This window comes from Corylus avellana, chromosome ca2 (assembly GCF_901000735.1).
Source record: "Corylus avellana chromosome ca2, CavTom2PMs-1.0".
In the NCBI taxonomy this organism is placed as follows: Eukaryota; Viridiplantae; Streptophyta; class Magnoliopsida; order Fagales; family Betulaceae; genus Corylus; species Corylus avellana.
In genome coordinates, this window is record NC_081542.1 from 44,245,525 (window position 1) to 44,260,820 (window position 15,296).

The window sequence follows — 15,296 nt, forward strand, 5'->3', positions numbered from 1 at the left end:
TGCTACAAATGCAAAGTTTCCCTCAAGAAAGAAACCCTTCATGAGTTGTTGTATTTTGATCACTTAAATGATAAAATAGTGAAGCAGAGTTAAAAGCAGTCATCAGTCGACGGATTAAAAAGTTAACTTAGAGACTTTCGCTCTCTTCTCTCTCCTCAAATAGTCCCAAAAACTTCCCTCCGACAGCCATGGGAAGAGGAAGCTTCCTCCCCTTTTCCCTCTACTTCCCTTTTCCTGTATGACTATCCCCCTCCCCTTTCTTGTCTCTTCTGAGACCCAAACCGTCTCTTTGGAGACCCTATCCGCTTACACGGAGGCCTTAGCTCAAGGGCGGAACTAGACAATTATGAGTGGGGGGACAAAATGTAAAAATTTAGTTTTTGGGGGGACATTTTATAAAAACCCATAAATTTTAGAAGTAAAATTTTAAATTTTAAGGGTAATTTTAAAATTTTGGGGGGACAAAGGTCCGCCCCTGCTTATCTGATGCTTTAGGCGTTTTATTTTCGTCCAATAACTATATCGTTCCGTTCTCCATCGCAACAGCTCTAATCATCGTTCTCATCAGGTGCTCAAAGGCAGGGATTCACACTCTTCTTGAAATCTTTGGTTTTGATTTTTTCAAAATCAGATCTATCGATTTCAGGAAGCCCCTGACGTACAAGCACCACTCCAATGGGTTCCTGGGTGTTTTCACTACCGTCAGCCGCCATCATCTTTCCCATCCGGCCACCATGCGCTTGCGAGTAGATCTTACTTGCGGGCGCGTGTGCTCCACACGCCGATGTGTGATATTGGATAAATGCCACTCCGCCACCTCCCATCACCTAGGCCGGTCTTCTGGATCTACCACAGGCGTGTGGCCTTTTGCGACTCTGCCATCTATGATTCTCGTGTTTCTGTATTTTGGACTGATGCTACTGTTTTTAATTTTGTTATGTTGTAGTTTCAGGGACTTAGATGTCATTTCCACCTTTCTTGATGCTCTCTCGATATGGTTGCAGATCGTTATGCAGTGTCTCCTAGACTCTGTGCTAGTTTTTCCTTTAATTAGCTTTGATTCGACTTTCATCAGGGTTCTCCATACTGTTGCAGCTCTTTTTCGCTATTGCAGTTGTATATTTCTTATGTGCATCATCTCTAGTGTACCATTTCAAACCACCTTAATTGGTGGCCAATTTTCTTGGTTTTCGTACCAAGAAAACATAGGTCCGTGTCATTTATTTGATGCATTGTCTTTTTTTTTCTCTGTTTACTCATTCTGATGGGGACATTTTGGGGCTTATTGTTGGGTTGTCCAGCCTTTGTTGTTTGATGTAATCTCTTGTTTTATCTTAAAAATAAAAAATAATTAAAAAGAGTTAAAAGCTGTGCTGCTTGTTTTGATTTTTCAGAATGGAACGTACCAAATAATTTTATTTTATTTTTGACATGTCCGCACAAGAGAGGGGAGAAGGATTCGAACTAGAAACCCCCGCTTCATTAGGTGTGGTTCCAGCCAATTGAGGTACCTCTTGGGGACCGTACCAAATAATTTTGGGTTGCCGTAAGACATAATCATCTGGTTATAGTCTTATAAATGAAAGATTAAAGCATATTAAAAATTTGTATAAACCAAGCTTTTTTCTTAGTCTTCGTACCAAGAAAGCATAGGCCCATGTCATTTATTTGATGCATTGTTTTTTTTTTTTTTTACTCATTCTGATGGGGACGTTTTGGGGCTTATTGTTGGGTTGCCCAGCCTTTGTTGTTTGATGTAATATCTTAAAAATAAAAAATTAAAAAAAATAATATAAAAGAGTTAAAAGTTGTGCTGCTTGTTTTGATTTTTCAGAATGGAACGTACCAAATAATTTTATTTTATTTTTGACATGTCCGCACAAGAGGGGGGAGGAAGATTCGAACTATAAACCTCCGCTTCATTAGGTGTGGTTCCAGCCGATTGAGATACCTCTTGGAGACCGTACCAAATAATTTTGGGTTGCGGTATTAAGACATAATCATCTGGTTATAGTCTTATAAATGAAAGATTAAAGCATATTAAAAATTTGTATAAACCAAGCTTTTTTCCTAAATCCATAAATTCCCCAATTTTGGGCTTTTCTCAAAGGATGTTTTCTTTTATTTGAATCCATGGATTGGGCACATACATTGTACAAAGCCCAGCCTGAGCTGTCGTTTTCACTCTGACTTTGTCGTTTCTCGTGTTTTGTTATTTTCTTTTTCAAATTTTGAATTTTCAAGCTAAAATTGTTCCTTTGCTAAACTCCAAAGGTATTCCCTTTCAAGGCAGATCTTGTGGGATTGAAACCCTTTTTTTATAAGCTGTTATTAACAAAGCTACAATAAAAGAAATAGCTGTTGAGATATTTTTTTAGGTGAATGCTTTGGGTGTTTCAACCACCTAAAAAGGGCCAACTCGAGTTTGGTTTGAGTCGTTTGACCACCACATCCGGCCGGATCTATTGTATAATGCATGTATCCGTAGTTTTTTATTCATGAACAAAAAGAATAGAGCAAGGCAACCAAATGTAGCATCTTTATTTGAACATGACTATAACAATCATGCAAAAAAAGCCTAGATTTTATGAGCGATTTGCATGTGTTTGTTCAGAAAAAAATTGAGTCATAGTTTGATTTCAAGCCCACCAAACAAACCGTCGGCAACAAAAGACAGAAGCTGAATTTCTCTAAGATTGTTTTCATGGGGTCTCATAAGGGCGGCAGTCAATAAACACAATAGCAGGGAAAATCAATTTGACTAAAAATGAAGACTCCATAAGCAGTCACAAAAAGATGACATCTTGCCTTAGACAAAGTTAAAGGGAAAAAATTTTATTTCTCTAAGCAAATGCATTGGAATTAAGGGCTCTTAGGGCATGCTTATTCAAATATTAGTGCCACAATGGAGGCTTCTCATCATTATTCAAGCACTTGATACACCCATGGTTATTACCCAAAATTAAGATCCAAATAACATAAAGAATGATCCTAGACATTATAGTACAAGAAAGAGATTTACATTAAAGGATCTCTTTTTTTTTCTTTCTTTCTTTTTCTTTTTGGACCACGATGGCTCACCATCCATTCAAAAGGTAAAATGGTGGTTGGCCACTCTTCAAGAGGTGGTTTGACCACCCTTTTAATTATTTTGCTTTTTTATATTTTTTAAGGCTTACATGAACAATATGGATCTTTGGAATTAAAACCCATAAATTTGAGATTTCTAAGGATGGTAGGAAGCTTTTATTTGTTCTATTCAAAATTGCATGCTCATTGATAATAATAAAGGACACAAATTTCCTACAAAATCAACCTCTAAAATCAACCTCTAAAAGCAACATGTGTCTCTTAGCATGTGAGAATTTTCAAGATATAAATTTCCTAGAAACTGCTTTGTAGAAAACTCCTACTAGCTAGTTTCTAAAAGTGACGTATGTCTTTTAAGCTATTATATATATATATTTCTCATGTGTTAAAGGACACATTTCACTTTTAAAAAATTGGCTTAAATGACACGTGTGGCTTTTAGAGGCGGGTTTATAAGGAATTTATGTCTAATGATTGTAAATTTGTAATAAAATAGTGACTTATTTATACTTAAGAGATTTGTTTATATTTGAAATTATTCAAAAAACTCTATCCATATTTGTTGCAGGTCAAAGACTCTTTCTTGTTCCCCTTCATACTCCTATTCGTATTGTTCATAGAAAAATCTCTAATCAACAATAGGTTGCATCATATCCAAGGGATTATTCCTTGGCACACAATCAAATCAAACAAGAAAAATGTAGCCTCTAAGACTTTTGCCTTCGGATATATGTCTATGTCCAAACCACGTAATTTTTGACACCCTTTTTGATGCAAATTGCGTAGCCGTCAGTTTGTTTTATTTTCTAAAATTGACTTTATGTTGTTATTTTATTAGGGTTAGGGTCTTGAGAGTCTTTATTTCGTTATTTTATTAGGTTTAGGGTTTTTGGGGTATTTATGTCATATTTTATTAGGTTTAGGATTTTAGGTTATAAATATATGCTTATAACCTCCAAAGAAAATAGTTGTTGTTTATTATTGATTTTGCTGAATAAGAATTACTCATAGGTGAGTTTTTTTCCTATTTTTCCTTGAAATCATAGAAAGACTCTATATTTTGAGAAGAATTCTAAGGTTATTGATAGATTAAAGATCTAGAATTAGTTATCCGCTACTTTATTATTGTTATTCGTTGCAGCCTACTAAGTCATGCTGCATCAGTTGGTATCAGAGTTCAGTTACTTTCCATGAATGGGGAGGAGCAACTGCTTTGCAGACATGAACAAGGTGTACGTGCGCACGGAGGCAGCACGTAGGGAACAAACAGCAATCGTTCGGCCGAATAGTTGTCGTCGCCAACCAAGACTGCGATTTGCGGAGGCGGAAGGCAAATCTAACGCTGAGTGGTGGCGATACAAGGAGGATCGACTCAGGGCTATGAGGGATCAAATTGAAGAGCTACTCAAGTATCCGACTGGTGTCGTCATAATGGGAATGAATATAGAAACCCGTTTACGGAGCGCTGAAAGCAAGGACGTCAGCACCTTACGCAAGCTCATGCCAATCAGCGGGTGAGTAGATTCAAACTCGATACACCGGAATTCTAAGGTTGCTTGCAACCCAAAGAGTTCATGGTGGTAGAAAAAAAAATATAAAATTTCCACAAAAAGAAGTACCTAGAAAGATGGCGGAGTTGGTGCCTGAGGAGGGGGAGGAGATCAAGTGTCGTTCGGTGTCCCAATACATTAAACGTACGTGCCGACCATTTCAAACTATATGCACCACGGGAGGCAAGGGGGCCAAGCTTATCATTGATCCAAGGAGTCATAAGAATATAGTCTCGGAGGAAGCAGTTCACAAGTTAGGGCTTGAGACCAAGAGACATCCTACTCCTTATCAATTGAAGTGGCTCACAAAAGGAAACGAGGTAACGATTTCTAAACGTTGTCTAGTGTCCTTTTCCATTGGAGCTAAATATAGGGATACTATATGGTGTGATGTGGTCGACATAGAGATGTGTCAACTGTTATTGGGCAAGCCATGGCAAGATGATAAAGTTGCTATCCATGATGAAACAAAGAACACGTACAGCTTCATGTTGGGTAAAACCAGATTGACGTTGCCACATAGCCCATGGGTGGAGCCAAAACCTTCACAAGGGGATGGTCAATCCTTTGTATCCAAACAGGAGTTGACAGACACGGAAAGCGGCATCAAGGAAGTGGTACCGAGGCCGATAAAGGAGCTGTTGGGAAGATTTGTCGACGTGGTCCGAGCAGAATTACCGAAAGCGGTACCATCATTACGAGACATTCAACCTCAACTTGATTTGGTGCCGGGGTCACATGTTCCTAACCATCCGCACGACATCAAGAGTCCTAAAAAGCTTGAAGAATTGGGGGAACAAGTGGAAAAGGTAAACCTTTCGGATAGTTTTGCAATTTTTCATGAAGAAGAGGAACCCTTGGAAGTGGTAAATCTTTCGGATAGTTTGCACTCTTTGACGACAATTCTACATATCATGTGCCTGATAAGAGCCCTGAAGATAAAGTCTTCGATTTTAGTGTTGAGCCAATTGACTATGTTGATTTCATTGGGATAGATACTATTTTATCAAATTATTCTAACCAAAATTGTTATGAGATCTGTATGGTGGAGAAGACTTTTCTGTTAAAGATTGAAAGGGTCTTTATGATTTCTTTGGGGATTCTCATGGCTTGTGGGAAGAGCAAAGCACGAGAGAAGCATGACAAGTCTACACAGCAAAGGGGTGTGTGAGGATTTCACGACAAATATCAAGGTACTTCGATGATGAGAAGCGTCACGCTTATTGTGGGATGTTTCCTTGTCTTGATCTTAAGGAACGGCGAGTGGAATGAGTTGACTGGGCATCCGAAGGACCGTGGAAAGAACCGGCCGAATTCGAGGATGAATTCTCTCCAACAATGGGAGAATGATGCAGATTGCGCAGCCGTCAGTTTGTTTTATTTTCTAAAACCGACTTTATGTTGTTATTTTATTAGGTTTTGTGTTTTGGGAGTATTTATGTCATATTTTATTAGGTTTTGGGTTTTAGGCTATAAATATATGCTTATAACCTTTAGAGAAAACAGTTGTTGTTTATTATTGATTTTGCTGAATAAGAATTACTCATATGTGAGTTTTCTTCATATTTTTCCTTAAAATCATAGATAGACTATATTTTGAGAAGAATTCTTAGGTCATTGATAGACTTAAGATCTAGAATTAGTTATTCGCTACTTTATTGTTGTTTTTCGCTGTAGCCTACTAAAGACAAAAAAAAAAAAAAAAAAAAACTCATCCTTGGTTAAAATGTACTAAATATTAGATCATGTGTTCAAAATTAAAAAAAATAATAATAATAATTTATTTTGATAAAAAAATAAATTATGAATATTTTAATTTATTTTAATATAAATTAAAATAAACCTTTTTTTTTTTTCATAAACAATAAAATAAAACTGGGACAAAGTATATGTAAAGTGCCTCCCATACCTCCAAACTTAAATTACACATTGTCCCCAATGTGTCTATAACATGAAAAGAATTTACTCGGGATATGGACGAAATTGTTTGGAATAGCATGGCTCATAGCACACTCCCAAACTTAAATTGAAACACACTTGTCCATGCAAAATAAAACATTAGAACAAATAAAAAGGAAACAAAAACAAAGCTAAAGACAAACATAAAAATAAATTGAAAAAAGAAAAGAAAAATAATAGAATAAACTATGGGGTGTCTTCTATGAGCGCTAAGTTTAACGTCTTCAGCCAAACTGTATAGCAGCTTCAGTACTGCTGGATGGAGGTGCGTTCAGTCGCACTGCCGCATGGTAGCTCAAAGTTGTGGACAAAAACAGAGAAAAATTAAAACCACAATAATAATAATAATAATAAACTAACAGACTTTAAAAACAGAAACATAAAACAAAAGGCAAAATAAAATAAAACAGAAAACAAAAACAAAAAAATAAAAATAAAAATAAAAATGAAAAATGAAAAAAAAAAAAAAAATTGAAATTAGCAACTTCAGTACTACTGTTTGGCTGTGCGTTCGATCGCAGTGCACTTGCGCTCGATCGCACAGCTATGCTCGATCTCCCTGGAATGGGCGCTCAAGCGTACTATCGCAAAACATAAGCATATAAGGCTCACAAGCAACAATGCGCTCGATCACAATGAGACTGCACTCGATCGTACTACCGCAAATTAAATCAGATTTGCGGATAGAAACAGAAACGAAAAACAAAACATAAAAATTAAACAAAAATGAACAGAAACATAAAACAAACAAAATAAAAAATAAATAAATAAACAAAACATAGAAAAGAAAGCAAAATTAAAAAATAAAAAATAAATAAAAGAAACTAAATTAAACTAAAGGAAAAAAATTTTCTAAACATAATTTAACACAATCCCTGGCAACAGCGTAAAAAACTTATTGTGCCAAATACCCACTTAAATTAATAGGCAAATACTTGATACGTTTTACTCGTAAGTGCACAAGATCAAACGATAGTATAACAGGCAAATACGAGATCATTCTCACGAGAATTGGTAAATTATGTTTAGAAGTAACTTCCTATTTAATTAATAGATAAAACTCAATTGTCACGATGGAGTTAAAATAAAGAAATAAAATAAAAGATAAACTAAAACTAAAAAGGATTAGGGTTTTGATATCCACCACTAATCAGACTAATTAAGATAACAATATGTCAATGCACCAATCATACCGGTATACTTAATGTTTGCCAACTTAAAGGTATGGGTGTCTACTCCTTAAGCTATTGATTTTCCTAAGCAACGAATTAGGCATGCGTGTCTACTCTAATTCTTTATTTTTCTTAAAGGATTTACCATGGGTGCCTAGTAAGTTTTTCTTTAAGAAATCATAAATCTATGAAAATCGATAAACAGATGAGGCCTAGGGCATGGGTGTCTACTCCCGGTTCCCCATGTTGATTAACCCAAGAATCCGTGTGGATTTCTTTTGTTACTCTTATTAAACCCATGACTCAATCATTCAAATTGATTTAATTAACTAGTTCATATCACATGCATATGTTGATCAGGCAAATACATATGAGGAATAGAAGATAACAGGAATGAATCAAGTTAAATACACCAAAATATAATTGTAGCAAAGGCGCCAATATTGCAATCTTAAAAAGACATGACTAGGGCTTCAATCGAGCCCTAATTAAAATATAAACTACATAACAAAAATAAAAGGTGGAAGAGAAGAAAAACCCAAACTTCTCTTGATTTAGCTTTCAGTTCATTTCCAGAGCTTGTGCCTCTTTTCTTCACCCTTTTCCTATAAAGCTAAGATGTCTATTTATAGGCTTTTAGAAGTCCTTGACACACTAGTAAACCTAGAAAATTCGTAGGGTTTAGTCATATTACAAATGAGACTTGAAAAACCCTAATATGAAAGGAAAGAGTATTTTGGCCGCCTCTTATGTGTCTTAAGCGCACAAGTGCGCTCGATCACAACCCGTGTGCGTTCGATCGCACGACTGTGATCGACACTCTTCTGGTGTGCGCACGATCGCACATGGTTGCACTCGCTGCTTGTCTTCTCTAGTAGTGTGCTCATCTCATTGCCAGAAACTCCAACTTTTTTCAAATTCTCTCTTTGAGCCCAAATCTTTCAGATTTACTTCATTCTCTTCCAAAAGCCTATAAAAGCATGAAAAACACATAAAAAGAACTAAAATAGTATAAATTAACAATACTAAGAAATTAACACATATAAATTTAAGGATTAAAATATGAATATTTTGGCACTTAACACACTGCTACTTTATTGTTGTTCTTTATTGCCTCCTACTAATTCATGCCGCATTACTTTCGCTCCTTCCATCTCTTTCCTTTAGTATGAACTTCTAGCAAAAAGTAAGCAAGCATGCATCTTATGTCAAAGTCATTTTCTACCTTATCGAAAACTTGTCCAACAGCTGCTTTCAGCCGAAGCTTAAAGAAAAAGGATTCAGGCCAGGAAAACTTATCAACAGGCTCACGAGCAGCAGACGACAATTTTGAATGAAACAAATCAAAGCTTTTAGATGTTGACCTTTTGCCAATAAAGCATTTCCAGTGTCTTCTTAATTAGCTTGCTTCTCAATATTTCTTTTCTCCATAACAACTCATCTTGTAAGCTACTTATTGTCTTTCCTCAAATTTTTTTTTTTTTTTCCTCATTAAAAAGGCAGAAGAGATCAATTGTGGATATTCTATCTAAAGTGTGACCATAGTAACACCTATCTGCTAGGAGCCGCACATAAGAGGCCTAGACAGTGGAAACTGATGGCGCTCCCTCAAGTTCGACTAAGCCATATCCTGGCTCAGCTCCACCAGAGCATCAATGAAAATTTAAGGCGGTTAATACTAATATTACTAATCATGTATATGTGGGGATTCTCCATTGCAGAAATTCGATGTGATATTGAATGCTAAAATATATATACATATATAAAAAAAATAAAATGAAGCCCATTGTGGTCCAATTTGAGGATACAAGTTTAATTAAAATGGGTAGTACTTGTAATTGGATTTGATTGCATTAAAATTATTCAGATTCTTGAAATCAAATTTGATTTGATATTATCTTCATCTACCATACTTATATCATTATCACCTATTTTTTTAAATGCTTTCACTTCAATTAAAATCTGGCTAAGTTACATGCATGCATGCGACAACTTCTAACATTGTCAGCAACAACATTAAAGTCGTTGCTGATAAATTTTTTCGACGGAACAACCATTAAAAAGATCAAAATTCTTGTGGTGACGCTAATTAACATTGCCATCAACTTTCTGAAAATACCAATTTGAGATAAAGTCCAATTAATTAAGAAGTGGTTAGCCTAAAAAATACATATGAAAGGTTCTAGGGTTGGACAAAGTTGACCCCTAGGGTGCCTTTCTATTAGCCCTCGTGAGCCGCCATGCCCTTTGAGAGAAACAGCAGATGAGAGCCACATGCAACAACTTCGAATCCACTCCAACCTTCCCCGGGCCCCAGCTATATGATGCCTATATCTATAAGCTAAGAGAAACCTCCCCGAGCTGAACCTTTTGTGCTTTCTTTAATTTGATTGGAGCTGCCATTTGAAAGTCATAATCCCATGCAAGTTAAAATATTATTTCAAGTCCTTGTTGATATTGTTGACTAACAATAAATTCAAAAAAAAAAAAAAAACAATGTTAAAGTTACAAATAAATAATAAGAAATGGTCAAAAACAACCTAGTCCTTGTATATTGGTCTAGAATTAAGATACCGCAGCACAACACGATAAAAAAAGGGACACGAACTTTGAAAGGTTTCTTAACCGTACCCAGACAAAGAAGTATTTTCTACAGTTCCTTATCTATTAAAAAAGCCGTCAAACTTTTATTTTTGAGTACATTATAGTTTATCCACCTAAATTACTATCACATTTAGACTAGATCACTTCTAAACTACAACTATAACGATTTTTCAAGTTACGTACCTCTTGAGTTAAATTCGTCGTCACTTGGGATGGAAAATGTTAGCGTATTGTGCGTTTACATATGAATTACCTAAAATGAACTTACTCAAAGGCAACACAAGGGTGGTTGCACAACATTAAAACTGATGTATCTTTAAAAATCATCATTAAACAGTTTAAATTAAAGTCTTAGGTGTCTTAGAATGCAAGATTCACTTGCCCGAAAGAGGTTAGCCTTGCAACATCATCTCTTAAACTATCCGAATTTCTATTTATGGAGACAAAGCCCACCGACAAGAAATTCCAATCTGATCATCCCACGCAAGCCCCCAACCATGGGGCATGGATGGCACGTGCAGGTGCAGGCCAAAAAAATAAACAAAGGTCTAGAGTTGCAGAAAGTTGACCAGTGCCTTTGTATTAGCATTTAGCCATCGTGAACTGCATTGCCGTTTTGACAAAAAGCCTTCGAAACCGCTCCAACCTCCCCCACCAAAATCACAAGCAAATTTACTGAATAAAAAAATGTCTGCTAAAACCGCCCCAAGCTGAGCCTTTTGCATGCTTTCTTTAATTTGATTGGGACTACCATTTGAAAAGGTCATAATGCTAATTATTTAAAATATTATTTCAAGCCTTCTCAATATATTATTGTTATCTGTTGATTGCATTGAATAATGTTATAGTTTTTTCAAAAAACTTATAATTAAATCTATATAGTTGAAGCTGTATTATTATTATTATTTATTTTTATTTTTATAGATTTAGTATTATATATATTGTCACGTCATTAGATACAACAAAACAAAATCTTGACTGTTCAATGGTTCTTATTCCTCTAAAGCGATGGCTTTCTACATAATTGATGTCACTTCTTGTTGAATGCTCAAACACTAGTTATTTTTAGAGGACAATTTTTTTCTCTCTCAAAATAGGGTTGTTTTTTTTTTTTTTTTTTTTTTGAAATCTAGTCTAATAAATTGATATATGTTCTTAGAGTAGGTGATTTTCACATACTACTTGAATCTTATTAAAAATAAGAAAATATAGATGTTCTCCTGGTGTTCTCCTAATCATAGGTGGATATTATTTTCTAAAAAAGTAAAAAAGAGACTTCTCTTATTTCTATCATTTTGTTTTTAAAAAATAATATCTACCTAGGATAAGAAGAACATTAAGAGAACATCAAAAGAGCTTCTAGCATTTCCTTTCAAAATATATGTAACACTCACATGCTCCAAAAATAAATGTAGAAGAATTCATCCAATTCAATGTGGAGAAAAAAAAAACTTTGTCATTTATTGAATAGTCCTATGTACTATCCACTTATTTATTTGATTAATTATGCATCTACAAATGTTTCTATAGTGTCAGCCAAGGAATGTGATAATTGAATAAGATTAATTGAGAGCACTATTTCCTTATCCTTGCTATCTTTTGGTGGTCGTGTAGTTGGTGGGATTGATTGATAAATAATTGTCTCTCAACTATTTGATTGCTGACATATCAACTACCCATATATTTTTAATTTTTATATTTAATACTTGAATATGACTTTTCAAATGCACAACCTTTAATGAACAAGTGCAAACTTTTACGTTCTTAAAAGGTAACTCAATCGGTTGGAGATCACGCTTAATAAAGTAGAAATCACTAGTTCAAATTTTTCTTTCTCATTTTGTATGAACATGTCCCCCCCAAAAAAAAAAAAAAAAAAAAAAAAAGTGCAAACTTTTTACCCAAACAAACTCTATTTTGCATACCATTTTTGGCAAAGCCTATGATCTTGCAAACCCTAATCATAAGATTTTAAATTTGGCTTAGGTGGTGTAAAAAAAACTACAACATGTTGCATGTGTGCTGTAGTTTTTTCAACCGTCCTTATTTAATTTTACTCTCGTTCTTTTTCATAAAAAAAAAAACTTATATTTAAATATGGACCATTAAAAAAAAATACCACACATAAACACCTAAACCTAAGATTTTTAGGCATTATATATAGTTGCATGTCACAACCTAAAAATGTTTTATCGATCGCACGGCTGAAAAAGAACATTTTTTGTACTCTATCACATTAGCCACTAAACAATTAAATGTATTAATTCAAATTTTCACCAATGTGACACCATATGACACTTAAGTGAACTATTACGTAAATTCATAAAATTATATATATATTAAAAATTGTAGTACACTGAACATTTTTCTTGATATATTTGGATATACATTGATAGTTCAAAATTCAACTAAGATGAATTTGCTTATTATGTGTTACGTGGCTAATTTCTCAAGCACCTAACCAATGGATGATTTAGGATAGTTTGAAGAATCCTACACCTCTCAAAAAAATTACTAAAATTGAGACAATTAATTACTTACTTTATTCATCAACCCCATAAATTTATATAAGATTACAACAAAATGTGATAAAGGTAAACGATTATCAAAGAAGTGTATCCTATCATTAACACTTAACAATTATTAATAAAGATAATAAAATAAAACAAAATAATATCTTATTCAACTAATGACCTATGTCTTTAGCCACATAACATTACCTAGTGGTAGCCTGGTAGGTGTATGACCAATTATAAGAAATGTGATTAGGTAAACATATCTTTGACCCAAAAACCCCTTTTTAGCTAACCTGCCATGTGTATAATGCACCAAGAGAAACCACCCACTTCATTTATATTATAATATTTTGATTATCCATTACTCTCTTTGCTAATAAAAAACTAATTATTTATACATAAAAAATGGAAGCTAATTAAGAAACTCATGAAACAAGTTTATTGAATTTCTCATGAATTTCACAGCTATAGAAGCTTTTGTCCTGCAGATTTTTATCACCCCATGAGGGAAAAGGTTGAGTAATCATGACGATAATACAGTGGTAATTGTCGAAATTGTACAACATGTTGGAAACTAGGCCAACAAAAATGATGATCACGATGCATGCCACTGAGATTCACAATTGTTGAAATTGGGAGAAAAGAAATTAGTCACATGCATGATTTACATTTTACCATGCCTTTGTTGAACGTCACTTCTGTGGACTTTTTTACTTGTTCTTGGTAACCATAATTCCTCAATTTTGTCTTGCTAGTCTATTCTTGCCACCAAGAATCGGATTGGGAATTTTCAAACAATTTCTTAGTAATTTAAAGTTGATATAAAATTTAACATTCTAAAAGTCTCTTTGGGTGTGCGTTTGAATAGTTTAAAAGTGGGTTTAACAATAAAAAAAATGCTTTTAAAGAAAAAAAATACTCGTTTGATAAAAAAAATTGAAAGCGCTTTTTAAGGATTCAAAAAGCTTAAAAATGACCCCAAAAAAACTTTTTTTTTTTTTTACTTAAAAACTCTATTTCTCAAATACAATTTTAAACATGTTCTAAATAAATTTTAGATTGTCTTTCGAACAACAACAAATTACTGAAGATCCTTGATAGTTGACACTAAGGACCTATTTAGGTGTCTTTTAGGAGCCTAAAAGTGCGCTTAACACTCAAAAAATTTATTTGGAAAAAAAAGTACCCATGTAGTAAAAAAACATTGAAAGCGTTTTTAAGAGTTTAAAAATGACCAAAACACACTTTTGGCAAAAACTTAAAAATGAAGTTTTTGTCAAAAAAACACTTTTTTGACTTAGAAACTATATTTCTCAAACATAATTCCAAACATGCTCTAAGAATCAGCATTCCAATGCTTTGCCTCCCATGTTTTATTTATTCTTTTCATCAAGGTTTTCTTGTTAATTTATATATGTTTGATAAATGCTTTATAGTGTTTCATATATATATATATATATATATATATATATATACACGTTATAGTTTATATATTATAGAAACCGTCATATCACATACTATATTTTAGTGATTGACGTGATAAGTGTCATGTGAAACATAATTTTTTTTTTTTTTTACTGAAATTGTCACATTCCTTTATAAACTCGGTTAGTGTCATGCTGATTCCCACATGACATTCGACATTATGTGGCTCTATTTGTTAAAATTCTTGTTATGTGTCTTTTGTTTTCTATTCTAAACACAAAAACATTAACAAACAACTCAAAACATACAACAATCATAAAATACACACTTTTATTTTTATTTTTTTGGTATTAAATGATTCAATCTAATAAAGATTTGTCAATTTTAAGGCAAAATAATCAATGACAATCAAATACTACATCTTCATCTCATCTCCATTTTATTAGACCAATTTTCATTGGATTGATGTGATAATGTTCATCAATCTTTAATTTATTTATTTTTATTTTTTTAGCAAGAGTTGATGAACAATGCTATATACTACATAGCCTAATAAAATAAAAATGAACCGAAAATGTAGTATATAATATTACTTTTTATAATAAAATAAAATAGCGGCCAAAAAAAACACCTATGTGGACCACCACTAGAAAAGAGCCCAATAAGGCTAAAATAACTCAAATTAGGATATATAGGTGAACTACACTAATCAAATCAAATTAATTTAATTATATTATGATTAAACTTGATAACAATGGATTATGAAACTAATCTTATACTCAAACAAATGGTTTCTTATTAGAAAAAACCAAATGAACATGGTTTTATAGTGACATTATACCTCATCCATATTTAATCATAAAGTCTAAAATCTTATACTTATCCCATTATAACAACATAATTAGCGTGCAAGAATGGGAAAAATCCAAGAAGATAAGTATCAAAGATTACATTAAACAAAAAAAAATTAAAAGAAAAAA